Raw genomic sequence first — 12657 nt, forward strand, 5'->3', positions numbered from 1 at the left:
TGAAGTCTGACTAGGAGCCTGCGGTTAGGCTCTGAGGCCTTCATGCATCCCTGGTGAGCAGCGCCCCATCGCTAAGTGCAATTGACAGCGGCGCTGAATAATTTTCAGGCTTACAAAAAGTTGGAGCGATCTGGTGACGAACGCGGGGAGCAAGGTGGAAGGAGGCCTCCTGCCTCGGACAGGGGCTGCGGCCGGTCCCGCACGCCCGCTCAGGGAGGCGAGACCATCTTAATGTGCACAGTACCGTAAAGCGCTAAAGTGAACTGCCCCGATGGGGTTACCTCCCGCTACGGCTCTCCCCCGAACCGTCCCCCCGTAACCCTCCCCAGTTAGGGGCCGTCGTGGCGTGATCGGGTCGGCGGCGCGGGCAGGCATCTCACGGAACCTCCTTTCCCGGAGCCTCCTTCCTGCCCCCACGATAGGCACACAGCGCGGTCAGGCTCGTTTTCCTGCCTCGGGGGAGAGAGAGGAAATGGAAGGGGGGGGGGGGGGGGAGGGGGAGGGAAGTGGTGGGGTAACCCCTTCCCCGCTTTTCCTCGTATTCCTCAACTGCCATTACCCGCTGAAGTTCACAAAAGAGCAAGACATAAGAGATCTAGGTTTCCGAGAGGCGAAAATAGCGAGGTAAACAAATCGCCGCAACCGAGGGACCCACTGATGGGCTGGGAAGCTAGTATCCGGCCGGGAAAAAGGGGGGGAAGGAAGGGAGAAAAGGGCTTTAGAAACTGGAAGGCAAAAGCTGTTGGGGAGGAAGTGTAAACCGAGAGGGAGGCTGGGGGAGGGGAGCGCGCGCCATCTTTTCATGTCACAGCGCTGGGCTCGGCCACAGCCTCACGGTTTCTTTTGAACAGCGGAAAACGTGCGATTAGCAGCAGACGGGCGGAGACGACCAGTCCTGCGCACACACGCAGCCCGCTGTCTCCGCGCCGCGTAATCCCAGCGCTCAGCCCTGCTGCACTCTCCCATTAAAATCCCGGAGATTTCCTCCATCGCTCTGAGGAAAACAACGCCTGCCACCGCGTGAACCGGGGCAGCACCGCCCGCCCCGCGCCGCCCATTCGCGGGCTTCGCCGACTTCCCGGCCAAGCCCGGCCAGACCCTGAGGGCTGCCCGGTCCTCGCCGCCCGGCCCCTCCCTCCCCGCGGAGGGCTGGTGCTCACCCCCTACTCCCGGGGGCCACCCCTTCGGGGCCGCACGGCCGGAAAGCGGGGAGCCTGCCTGCAGCATTCCCCCCTCCTGTCTCGTCCCCGGAGGCTTCAGCTCGCTGCTCCCACTACCCCCGCACCCTCCCTCCTTGCATCCCGAGGGTGGCGTGCGCCGCGCCGGAGCTCCCCGCGCTGGGGTGGGGAGCAGCGCCGGGATTTCCCCCCCCCGACCAGCCGGTCCCGCAAAGGAGCCGGGCCCTGCCGCCGCCCAGAGCCCCATGAAGGGTGCTTTATTCCGCAGCGCTCAAACCCCTCATTGTGTTTGGCAGAATCACCTGCCTCCTCCGGAGCCGATTAATTTAATACGATACAGAGCGCGCTCCGTCCTGACCCCTCCTCGGCGGGGAGATCTCCGCCGGCCGCTGCGCTCTTCCCGCAGCCGCGACGCGGAGGAGGGGCACGGTGGGGCGCGGCACGGCACGGAGTGGCACAGCACGGAGCGGCACAGTACGGCGAGGAAGGCTGGCATCCTCCGAGCACCGGGTTTCTCGGCAGCGCCCGGAGACGCCTTCCCCGCCCGGTAGCGGCAGGGGCAGCAGCTCCGGTCGGAGTCGCACAAGCAGCCGCCGCCGCACAGACCTGTTCGGTGCCCGGGGGGAGCTGCGAGGCGGGCGGGGGCCGAGCCGTGCCTGGCGCGGGGATTTGCTGGGTCGTTGGCTGCGCCTGGGGAAAGGCAGGCGGGGGGGGGGAGTTGGCTGCGCCTGGCGATGGAGGATTTGAGAGGGAAGGGGAGGGGGTGCCTGGGCTCAGTGGAGGGGGGTGGCTGCTACGGCTGCTGGGGACGGCGGCTGTTATTTTTAGGGGGCAGCGGTGGTGGGAACGGGGGGGCGGTGTGGAAGGGGGGCCGACTGCTGCTCCCGCCAAGGGGGCATGAGGTGAGGGCGGTGGGAGAAGCGTCTCCTGTTTCTAATAAAGGAAACTTTTATTGAACGATAAATGCAGGGGAACGAAAGCCGTGTGGGTGCGCCTGGGGGGGGGGGAATTGATTTGGCGAAGGGGGGCAGGCTGCTCATGGCGGCGTGGGGTGTTCGGGGCGGGGGGGGCGGCACTGGGCTGCCCCGGTCCAAGGGTTGGTCTCAGGGAGGAGGCGAGAGCTGCCCCAGTTCGATGGAAGGCTGGAGACGGGGAGAGCAGGATGCTCGCAGTGGGGGGTCTGAGGGAAGGGGGGCGTAGGCCGTGGGGTGGTGCCGCCTGCCCCTCTCGGGCAAGGGGGGGGGGGGCTGAGGGGGAGGTGTCGGCTGCGCCTTGCCAGTTGGGATTTGATAGGGGCGGTAGGAGACACGTCTCCTGTTTCTAATAAAGGAATCGGCTTTTATTGAAGGATAAATGCAGAGAACCAAAGTCGTGTGGGCTGCAGCCGCCGAGCTTCGTTAGCTGCTGCTGTGAAGATAAAACGCTTCACAATAACCCGAGCGCGAAGGCCGCCGAGTATGGGGACTCACAGTCCCCGCCGGCCCCGGTCCTGATCTCCAGCTCTCGCCTCTGCCGTGCCCCACTCCCTCGGCTCCGGCCCCGTGGCGGAAGGTGCCTGGGGAGCCTCCGACCGTGCTAACGGCTCGGGTTTGGGATTTTGCCAAGTTTCTCTGATTAAGGGGAACTCGGGATGAGTAATCGCGCCAGGCTGGGGTTTGGGAGGGTTTTTCGCACGTTCGCTCTTTTTCCCCTTACCAGCTGCTGACCCACTCCTAGAATACGGCACCGACGGGTTTCTGAGAAGGGCGGCGGGAGGAGACGGGCGTCTCGCGAATCTAGGAAGTCCCCCGCACCGTCTCGGCTCTCGGCCGTCACCCCGTCTTCGCTCACGCCCAGGGCACGTCGAGGCTGCGTGGGGTCCCCCTTGTCCGGGGCTCCCATGAGGGACTCGATGTGGCTTTGCAGCGGGACGAGGCCCCCCCCTGTACACCCATAACACACTCCTCTGTTTCGCGTGGAGGCCCATGGGGAGGTTTCCCAGGGCAGTGAGGACAGGACATGGCTGCACCTGGCCCTCGAGCTCAGGAAGCCTTTTCCCCTCGGCACCTCGCCTTATGAGGTGGCGACGGCTTTAAGGATGGGAGATCGAAACTCTGAGCCTCGGGAGGAAGCTCTGGGGGACGGGGAAGCAGCCCCGGCCTTGGCGGCAGCAGACGTCAGCGCCCCAAGCCCCGCTGCACGGGGAGAAACGGCGCGCGCATCCTGTCCACGGGGCCGGGGAGGGAGCAGAGGGACCTTCCCTGCCAGGTGCCGCGGAGGGCTGGGCCTCCGAAGTGTGTACCACGGCCTATGCCCTAAAAGGGCCTCCGCCTGTGCCTGCCGGACGGCGGGGCAGAGTAGGAAGCGGCCGGGGGCAGGTCGGGGAAGTTGTGGGGGACGGACAGAAGGGATTCGCCCCCGAGCGCCGCCGCCGGAGGAGGATGCTGCAGCTTGGCTGGGGGCAAGCCTTGAGCATCGCTCTGTGCAGTCGGGAGCGTGGTTTCTGTGCAGCAAAACGACCTGGAAAAGGCAGCCCGGCTCTTGTTCTATCTCAGCCGCCAGTGCGTGTTGCTGGCGTGGGGCTCTGCCCAGCTTGGCTCCCTGTCCGCTTTACCGGCAGCGAGGGGCCTTTAAGGACGACCGCGGCCCCTGCCTGTGACGGGGGCGGCGGGCGGGCACGGCCGGGGAGCGCTGCTAATCTCGGTGCCCGGCAGGTTTCGGTCCTCTACCTGCGTGGTTTCCGAAAGGCGCGCTAGGAAGCGGCTGCTGCCGGGATTTGGGTACCGCGGCAGGGGGGCCAGCATAGCGCGGTGAAGGGGTTTTAAATGGCGTTTCTGAGCAGAAACTTTTTGAAGCTGCTTTCGAAATGAGCATTTTCTGCGATGAGGTGGCCGATCAATCGCTGGGGGAAGGTTGTAAGCAGACGTTTTGCCCCAGCTTACTGTTATCTTTCACACTTGCAGGGCGAAAAAGTGGCTTTTTATACCCACCCCCCTCTCGCCTTAATTGCTAAAAACTGCGAAGTGTTCACAGGACAATCTCCCCGCGTCTGCTATGCGGGGGGGGGGAGGGGGGGAGGATACGATTTGAAAGGGGCTTTTCTCTGGAAAAGTACACACGTGTACACACCGAGAGCCTGTCCCTGCCCCCGCTCTGCTGCGGCTTTGATGTTGTTCTCTTTTCATATGGATGCACCCCGGCGAGCCACCCGCCGCTGCCAGGCTCCCAGCCGGGGCGCGCATCCCGCTCTGCACGCCGGCGAGCCCGGGGGCCGCGCCGCGGGGCGCGGAGGGCGGCGGAGGCCTCCGCTGTCACCTCTGGGGCGGAGTGTTTATGAACCCGAGTGAGGAATTGGTATTCAGCTCCGAGCCACGGCATCGTCTCCTCGCTCTCCCCACCCCCTCCGAAACAAAACACAACCAGAAGGAGGACGGAGGTGATTCATCGACTGTATCCAATTATTAACATACAAGCTGTAGTCTGCAAACACACCTTCAAACCATGGCGGTTCCCCCGGCCGCCGTATTCTATTTAAACACGGGAGGGTGGAGGCTGCGGCGCCTCCGCGGAGCGCCGCTCGCTGCCGCTGATCCCGGGCCGGAAAAAAACGGGGCCGGGGAGCAGACCGCGACCCCCGGGGCTGAGGGACCTCAGCGAGAAAAAAGTCGGGGGCAGCCCCCTGCTCCTGAGCATCGCCTTCAAAAGGCGAAGGCTCAGCCTCTTACTGCTCTCCGGCCGGGGCCAGGGTTTTGTTTGGCTTCGGCTCCTGCACCCTCCCCGCCGACCCCCCCCTGCGCCGCCCGCTGCCCCCCGCCGGGCTGGGGGGAGGCGAGGAGGAGAGCAACAACCTCGCCGGCGCTATTTTTACCTTTCCAGACGTGCGGCGCACGCCCCCTCCCCTGCAGGGCCTTGCCTGGCGGCTGCATCTCCCCCTTGGCTGGAGAGGGCCGGGACTGCCGGCTGCTCTGCCTTCTTCTCCTGCTCGCCACCCCAGCGCCAGGGCCTGGGCGGTGAGCCCTAGGCATCAGCCCCCTGCCCGACGGGTCACTGCCGGGGCTCGGGGAGGGGGGAGACATGCGGGACACAGGCGCGCCCTAAGACAAAATGGCCGAGGTATGCAAGTAGAAGAGGTGGAGGGGGCAGCTGGCAGCCAGCCTGCCTTCCCCCCAGGGAACTGCTGAATCCCCGTCCCCAGCCTGGGCCCGGCGAGCGCATTCCCGGCCGCAGCGGCAGCCGTCCCAGCGTCGAGCTTCCCTCCCGGTGACGTGCGTGTTTGCCTGCCTGTCCTTCCCGAGCTGCCCGCTCCGAGCGGCGAACCGGGACCGGAGGGCTGTGGGTATCTCCGCTCTTTTGTGGTGCGGGGAGAGGGTGCTGAGTAAAGCAAGCACAACCAGATTTGTCATTTGCCCCTGTGAGGAAGGGGTAGTCCGTGAAGCGAGCGCGTCTCGGGCTTTTCCGGGGGTGAGAACGGATTTGAGTAGCCCTGAATTACAAATAGTACTGCTACACAAAACCCCCTGGATTGCGGGGTGTGTCGTATGGTGTGGCACGGCGGTGTAACAATGTGCTGGCACCGCATCAGGGCTGGAAGCGCTGCAGACCCCGTATAACGCCAAATGCTTTTGTTAGATTTCTAAACAGCCTTTGATATAAATTCAGAGGACAGCGATTACAGGCTTTTCCTAGTAACACCAGGCTGAGCACCTCGGTCGCATTTTCTGCAGCGCCCATCTCTTTCCTTCTCCGCGCCCAGGAGAGCCGTGTGCTCCGGTTGCCGTTGGCTCAGAGGGGGCCGGGCCTCGCCGCTCCTACGGTTGGACTCCCAACTTTTGAGGTGTGCGGGAAAAAGGGGGAAACTTCCAATTAGGGGCGGCGCTGGAGGTAAAAGAGCCGGCGTCAAGCCATTCCACTTGGAAGCCTCCTGCGAGAAGCCCATTCTGCCATTAGTGGATTTGTCTTTACGAGGTTACAGCATTGTCGAAGCAGCCGTTTTTTAGCGAGCGCATCACCCGGCTCCGCGGCGGCAGCGGCAGCAGCAGCAGCAGCAGCGGGGAGCCCCGAGCATTCGTGCGCGGAGCTTCACTCCCTCTGCTCGCGGGGAGGGAGCAGCGTGCAGCGGCCTGACCCAGGGGTCAGCTCCCTCCGGGGCTGGGGGTGCGGGGGGAGGCAGCCCAGTAATCCGCATGCTCTGTTTTTCGGAGTTAGCGGTGCCCGCCACACCAGAGGCAGAGGGAAGCGATGGGAGCAAACTGAAGCCCTAATGTCTTCGCCGGGAGCCTCCGTCCTCCCGCTGCAAAGATCGGGCACCCGGGGAACAAAAAAGGCACAGAGGCGAACAAGCGCGGGTTTGTTCCCTCCAGGGAGAAAACCGCGCACAAAAATTTTGCGGTTAAAGTGGGGCATTTACCCCGAGGTAAGATAAAGCAGCATCAACCAGGCAGCCCGACGCTGTCGGCGCACACATGTAATCCGGAGTTTGCAGCCCCGGGCAAGGGAAACGGGCGACTTTTGAGATGCAAGTGCGGGCCGGTGGCACCGCGGGTCCAGACCTGCGGGGAGACGCCCAGGTAGATGCATCTGGGGACCTGGGAGACACGCTAGTTCTGCTTTCCTACCTGAAGTTTTTTTTCCTAGGAAAGGGGGAAAAAACCCAGCACAGGCCTTTCCTCCAGCTGTGTGCCTGTGACTCACGTGTGTGCGGTAGTCTAGCCCTAAAACATCTTTATAAACTAGGCCGTCTGTTATCGATTAAAAAACCGTGTAGAAGCCTTTTCAGATGCGCGGTCTGCCGCGCCGGGATCAAACCGGGCCGCTGCTTGAGGCCGTGCACCCCACCGGCCGGTACCGAGGGACCGCAGCCCGTCCACCGCGCTCGGCGGCTCCCCGGGCTCCTTGCGAGGAAGCCGAGTGGTGCGGCTGGAGTTTCGGGTTTCAAACGGTGGGGATTTCACTTTTGTGACGGCCGAGGGTTTTAGGTTTTTTTCCTTTGAGAGCCTTAGCGAAAACCCAAAGCCCAGTGATGGCACTTTCATGAAATGCCACGCCTCTGGCCGTGACCCGGGTGCGTGTCTTGTGTATGCAGTGTCCCCCTCCCCCAGCATCTGGGGATCCCTTTTTACGGACGTGCTTTGACCAAAATTTTTGGGACAGCTTTCGGGAACTCCTGGTTTCCCATCTTGAGCTAAGCGACAGCAACAGCAGGCAGTCCCGGCAGTTCTGCTCCGGCGCTAAATCCTCGTCGCCCCGCACGCTGCTTGTGCGCTCCCGGCGAGAGAAGCTTTTGTAGCTCGCAGCAGCTCCGCAGCCTTTTCGCTGTGTCCTGAACGTGACGATTAAGAATTCCCCCCTCCCCGGGCGAGCTGTCCGCGTTAATCACTTGCCGTTTGGCTGGCACTCGCTCCCACACGGAGTGGCGGCGGCAGGCGGGGGGAGGGGGCTCGATGCGGGGGCGCTGAAGTGGCGAATCTCCCTCTTCCCCGGGCAGGCGCCGGGCGGTGAGGGGGAGCTGCGGGGCTCAGTGCACGGCTGGCCCGGAGGCCTCCCACCTCCCCCCCCCCCCCCCCCCCAGATTGCCTCTGCGCCCCGGGCTCGGCGGGACCAAACCTGGGAGTATCGGCAGGGATGGGCGTTATGAACGTGAAATTTACGAGGAGCTCGCCAAGCCAAAAGTTGCCAAAGTAAATAGATGCAGCCGATAACTACCAACCCGGAGATTTAAGGGCTCAACACGGGCAAAAAATCAAGCAGCCGTAGAAATGCCAGCGGAGGGAAACGGTGCTTCAGCCCCCTTCCCCCCCTCTCCCCCGCTTACCCCCTCCCCGCTTCCGAGGTAGCCACACCGCTCACACGCGGTCAAAAGCGCGTTAAGGGCTGCCAAAGCCGGATCAGGCAAAAACGCGTTGTAATGAGCTCCCCCCGCAATGCAGCCGCTGATGGACGACTGGCTTTTTTTTTTTTCCTCCATCCCGATTCAGAGCTCGCAGAGGCTGCCCCGGAGGGAAGCGAGGAAATCAGCGCGGTCGAGTCGCAGACCACGCGAAGCTGGGGGCGTCTGGTGGGACCCGAAGAAGGGAAATGGGGCTCTGGGGACACCCGGGGACACCCCATCGCGGGTGGGAGGCTGCGGTCGAAAGGGTCGGTGCGTGCTGTGATCCCTGCGGGGGAGCTAGGAAGGTTGCGAGCACTCGGTGGGTCCTGGGGTGGCGGGGATGCGCTGGCGCGACAGGGGGGAACGCGGAGTCAGCGGGTCTGGAAGGGGGGGTCGCGGGCTGCACCGCCGGGGGGTTCCCGGGGAAGCCGGGCGGGAAGACCGGGGGAGAATGGGGCGACATGGGGTGTCAGCGCGGCGCGACCGGCCACGGAGCCTCGCAGCGATGTCTGGCAGCGCCGCCGCCGCCGGGGTTTTGACAGCTTGGCTGAGCGGAGTGAGCGGAGCTTTATGGTAATTGCGGTTCTCCACTGGCCTTCTGGGTAGTGAGCGAGGGGGGTATCTGCGGGGAGGGGGGCGGCTTTCCTCTCCCTGCCGGCCGGGGGGGCGCGGGGGCCTCCGGGGAGCCGCAGCTTGGCAGCGAAAAAACCTGTGCCGGGGGGAGGGGAAGGGAGGGGAGGCGGCGGCTGGAGGAGGAGGAGGAGGAGGAGGGAGAGAGGGAGGGGGGATGAGAGGGGAGCGCAGCGTGCAGCAGACGGAGCCCGGTCTCCCAGCGGCAAGGTGAGGAAGAGCGGCTTTCCCGGCGGACTAAAGGGGGGGGGGGCGCAGAGGGGAAGAAAGGAGGAGGAGGAGAATTAAATCCCCAGCCACACACACACAAAGCCGCGGCGGCCAGGACACGGGAGACGGCGGCGCGGGCGAGATGGGAGCGCCGCGCTCGCCAGCGCAGGAACTTCGCCCGGAGCAAGCCAGCAACATGGCGCTGCCAAACCAGAGCCGGCAGCCGGAATGAGCATCGCGGGCTGCCGCTCCCACTACCGCTGCTGAGCCCAGCCGAGCAGGGAAGCAAACCCCTTCCCGCGGGCACCTGTCCCGTCGGCGCAGGCGGCTGCCGAGTTCCTGCCCCCCGCAGCTCAGTGCCTACCCGCACCCGTTCCCTGGCCTGCCTGCGCCGGGGCACGCCGCGGTACACGCACCCACGGAGAAGGGAAGGGCGATAGGGAAACTTTTCTCGCCTCTCTCCACCTCTGACCCCTGACGGGGTTGCCCTTCCCGGGAGAGCGGCAGGGCAAGGAGACGGTGCGGGGACCCGCGGCGCGGACGGCGCTCGCCGCAGCCCCGCGGCGCGGCAGGAAGGTCAGTGCTCCGCTCCGCGAACAGCTCCCGTGCGGAAGCCGCCGCCGGCGGGTCCCGCCGTGACCGGGCGTCCGCGGGGCTCCCCTTGCCCCTCCGCGGGGATGGCAGCGGTGGCGCAGGCGAAAGTTCCGGCGTGGGTCAGAGGGGCTCGGGCGGGAGTGATACAAGCGGCGGCGGGGCGGCGGTGTGGGGGTCTCAGCGGCTCCGGGGCTGCGGTGAGGGAGGGGAAGTTTCGAAGCAGTTGCTTGTAAAGATGCCTGTTTGGGCGGCGGGGGGAGCTGCCGGTCGCGCTGTCGGCTCCGGTGCGCCCGTGTGTGTGTGAGGGGGTGGCCGTGGTGTTCCCTTCGCCTCGCACTTCGCGATCGTGAAAGCGCCGGGGCAGCGGCGGTGTGGGGCTCCCTGGGGACAGGCCCTGCTGACCCACGGAGCAGGGACGGTTCCCAAGGCGTGCGAGCCGGGCTCCGCGCTCCGTGCCCGCGGAGAGCAGCGGGCAGGTGAGCGTCGGGGAGAGCCCGCTGCTGGCTGCCTTCCCCCCACCAGGAGAGCCCGGGGCGCCGCTTCCCCCCTCCTCCGCTTCCCTCCGCCCCGGCGGGGCGGGCGCCGCCGCGCACGTGGATCAGGGCGGCCCGGGGCTTTCCCGTGCGCGGAGCTGTGGCTGGCGTGAGGTCCGGCGTGACACGGAAGTTTAGTGAGCTCCAAAGTGTAGTTTGGAGTTGAGAGCAAGCGGGAGGGAGGCTCGGGCTTGCCATCAAAGGGCCGGCCGGAGGGGGCCGGTCGGGCAGGGGAGGCAGCTTTGTGAAGCCGGGGCCAAGTGCGGCGGCTCTGCGCAGCATATGAGGCATGTATTTGATGTTCCCGGAGCGAGTCCGGGGGCGAGTGCTGCGGAGCGTTCACGTTCCTTTCTTGCTCGATCCGTGTATGTTGTGTGGTTCCCCCCCCCCCCCCCCCCCTTTCGTTTCCGCGATGTCTGTCGGATCCCGGGTTTGGAGATGGGGGAGGGAGAGCACCTCCCCGTTTTCCCCGACCACAAGAAAAAACGCCTCGACCGTAGCGAGCGGTGTAAAACTGCCAAAGTGTGGGGACTGGCTTTAATGGTATCGCCTCGGAGCTCCTCGCAGCATTCCCACTAATGAATCTTTTCCAGAAACTCCGTTCATTGCTTTCATCTGCTCTCTGGAGCCCGCAGCTTTTGTATTCGTGTTTGTATTAAAAGGTTGGGGGGTGGGGTGGGGGTAGCCCAGCCAGCACCATGCAGCCAAGCCCGGATTTTCTAAAGGTTTTCTATTTTCCATTTTCCCTCACTCCTCTCCGTGTCCCTTCCGCAGGGGGCGGCCCGAGTAAAGCCGTGCCCCACCGGGGCTGCTTGGGAACAAAGCTGAGAGCTGGGGGACGGGCGGTACGGGGTCTCGGTCCCAGCTGGGGGGGACGGGCGGGACAGCTCCCGCTTCCTCCGCCGGTGGTTTCGCCGCTAGACGCTCTTCCCTCCGCTTCTACCCCCCCTTCTTTCCCCCCTTCCCCGATCCAGCTTTGTGCGCGATGGTGCCCTCCGAGCCCTGGAGCACCGCTCGCTCCGGCCGCCGCTCTTGGCTACTTTCACCCCCGAGCCGCGGTCCCCGCCTGCCTGGAGCCCAGTGCTGCCGCGCTTGCGACACACCGGTTCATTTCCTTTCGGTTCTGCTGTCGGAGCCGCTGGGTGGATTCCCTCCCCCCGTTTTTTTATTCCCGAGAGGTAGCCAGCGCAGCGCTCACCCTAATTGCTTTTAGGAGGATTAGGAGCAAATTCCTCCTCCCCCCCCCCCCCCCCCGCCCTTTCTTCTCCACATTCCCCCCCCCCGCGTTGCCTTCGCGCGCCGGGGTTGCAGTTTATCCCTGGTGCAGTTCTTTGAATTGCTGTCACAAATAGGTGACTCAGAGTTAATTAGGAAGTATGCACCGGATCAGTGGGCTGCACAGCTCATTAGTTATTCCCCAGCCTTTTGCAGCGTTGGACCTCCGGCTCCTCGCCCCTTAGACAGCTTTAAATACGCACCCCGGAGGGCTGGCAGGGACCAGGGAGCACTTGGGGTGAGGGGGGGCTGGTTGCGAAGCGGCGTGATGAATACGGACAGTCCAGGTTGGGAGCTTGCGTGTGGACTTACGGTCGGGTCCCCCTCTTTATTTCATCTTCTTCTCCCCCCTCCCAAGCCCCTCCGGCCCCGGCTATCCAACCTGTCCCCCGAGGGAGCCCTCGTCGCCCCAGGGCCGGAGGGACTAGCCTGGAATGTTACCAAAAACAGGCACCCAAAAAAAATAGTTTATTGGAGCGTACGCGGAGAGAGCAGACAAAATCTCATTTGTCAGGCATGAAGGTGGGCTGTGTGGAAGGCTATAAATATACCGGAGAGGATTGTATCGCGGTCACTTTTCTTCGCCATTTCTAAGGTGAGTGGCGGAGGCTGAGGGACCGGGCAGGGGCTTCTCCTGGTATTGTTTGTCCGTCTGTGATAGATCGGTCTAGACAGCCGCTCAGGCTCCCTGCGAGCTCAGGAACCGGAGCCTGAAAGGGAGAGTGGGGGAGCCGGAGAGGAAAAGGTCACCGCGGTATTTTTTTTTTTTTCTCTGGTGGCGATGGTTGTTAACCCTTAAAGCCGAGAGGGGATCGGGGTCGGCTGCTCCGGCCTGGAAGGATGCGGGAGCATCAGCAGACACAGCGATGCTGCCGGAAAGGGGTGGGGGGGGACACGACGAGTGGGGCAGTGCGCCTCGGGCCCCCGGCGCTGCCCGTCCATCCTTTGGCTTCCTCCGAGCTGTTTCCCGCAGTAGGAAAAGAGTTCACGAGGCGAGCGCCAGAATATTTCGTTCCCAGGAGTTTTCTTTCGTTGGAAACTCCGAGGAGCGCTTGGAGCCAGGGTTGTGTGGTCGGGGGTGAGGGGAACGGGGAGGTCTCGGGGGTGGCCGGCCGGCAGGGGGTACCTAGCCGCTCTCCACCACCCCCGGCCCCGCCGTGCCCCCCTTTCCCCGGAGCTGCAGGGAAAACCCAGCGGCGGAGGTTCCCGTCCCCGTGGGGGGAGCGCCTTTTCGCGGTCACCTTCAGGTCCCATCAACTTCACCGCCGGCGCCCTCGGCACCACGGGGCCACCACGGGTGTGCTTACGACGTGGGGCAACCCTCGGCCTGTGTCCATGCATGCCAAGGCCGAGTGTACCCGCCTTGAATCATATGGAAGCCCATGGGGCC

The 12657-nt window shown here is 64.5% G+C and overlaps 1 protein-coding gene across 7 annotated transcripts in view; it reads left to right on the forward strand.

Annotated features, from left to right (window-relative positions):
• The window catches only part of BCOR (BCL6 corepressor), a 78226-nt gene that overhangs the window by 13230 nt on the left and 52339 nt on the right, over positions 1-12657 (forward strand). For 5 of the 7 annotated variants that reach the window (XM_057411879.1, XM_057411883.1, XM_057411885.1 and 2 more), the window contains exon 1: positions 8918-9441. The exons of 1 other annotated variant lie outside the window; for it this stretch is intronic. The gene's annotated coding sequence lies outside the window, so the exon portion shown is untranslated. Of the gene's footprint in view, positions 1-8799; positions 8866-8917; positions 9442-12657 lie in introns of those variants that run through there. One more of the 7 variants, XM_057411880.1, reaches the window with a different exon arrangement.

Source organism: Pezoporus wallicus, unplaced genomic scaffold (assembly GCF_028554395.1).
Source record: "Pezoporus wallicus isolate ANWC-B61680 ecotype Strahan unplaced genomic scaffold, APGP_CSIRO_Pwel_v1 contig_1438, whole genome shotgun sequence".
In the NCBI taxonomy this organism is placed as follows: Eukaryota; Metazoa; Chordata; class Aves; order Psittaciformes; family Psittacidae; genus Pezoporus; species Pezoporus wallicus.